An 817-nucleotide genomic window follows, 5' to 3' on the forward strand; every position below is an offset into this window, starting at 1 on the left:
TAATATTACAGCACAATATTTGTATATGTCTGAAACAGGCAATTCAAACACAAAATAAAATGCTGATCGGAACCCCCCTCATAGAATTAGTGAGCCACTAGTGGGTTGAGAACTGAAATTTGAAAACCTCCAATCCAGATTCCCACTTGACCCCTGTATTTCCTTTGTTAATGTGTCATCAAGGGCCAGAACGTCCAAGGGCCCACGCCACTTCCAGGAAGCAGCAGGGCTTTGTAGAAAGAGTATATAATGTGAATGGAGCTGGGTTCACATCTGGCCCCTCACTGATTGGCACCTCTCAATCTCCAGGGCCTCATTGTAGAAAATGGGGGTGGTTGTGAGGCTTCAGCAAGAAGTTGTCTGGGGCATGTTTCAGACACCCATGAGTGTTTGTTTCCACACCTGGGGAAGGAGCACGTGCCACAGGCCACGTCACCATCTAGAGGAGTCCACCACTCCTGATGCTGGCCCGTGGGATCCCTAGATCTCCCTGGAAGAGGGACTAGGTCCCCACCTCAGTGGCCTCCACCTGGTTATCATCCCTCAGAGGCAGCTGGGAACTCTCACCCTGGGGAGGGAAGGTGCGTTCTGAGCTTCTGCTGTAGTTGAGCCCCTAAGGAAAGGGTTTCTTGAATTTGATACATTTCCACCTAAAATATTCTGCTTTGGGAACCTCGTTGTCACTGAGAGGGAGGGATTGGATTTTTCTGATCAGGGAGATTGTTGGAATCACATATGTCCGCCTGTCCACCCAAAGGCCCATCCATTCTTCTCTCTGTTCCATTCACCTCCTCATCTGTTCACGCATTGATCCGCC

Source organism: Galeopterus variegatus, unplaced genomic scaffold (genome assembly GCF_000696425.1).
Source record: "Galeopterus variegatus unplaced genomic scaffold, G_variegatus-3.0.2 Scaffold6896, whole genome shotgun sequence".
NCBI classification, from domain to species: domain Eukaryota; kingdom Metazoa; phylum Chordata; class Mammalia; order Dermoptera; family Cynocephalidae; genus Galeopterus; species Galeopterus variegatus.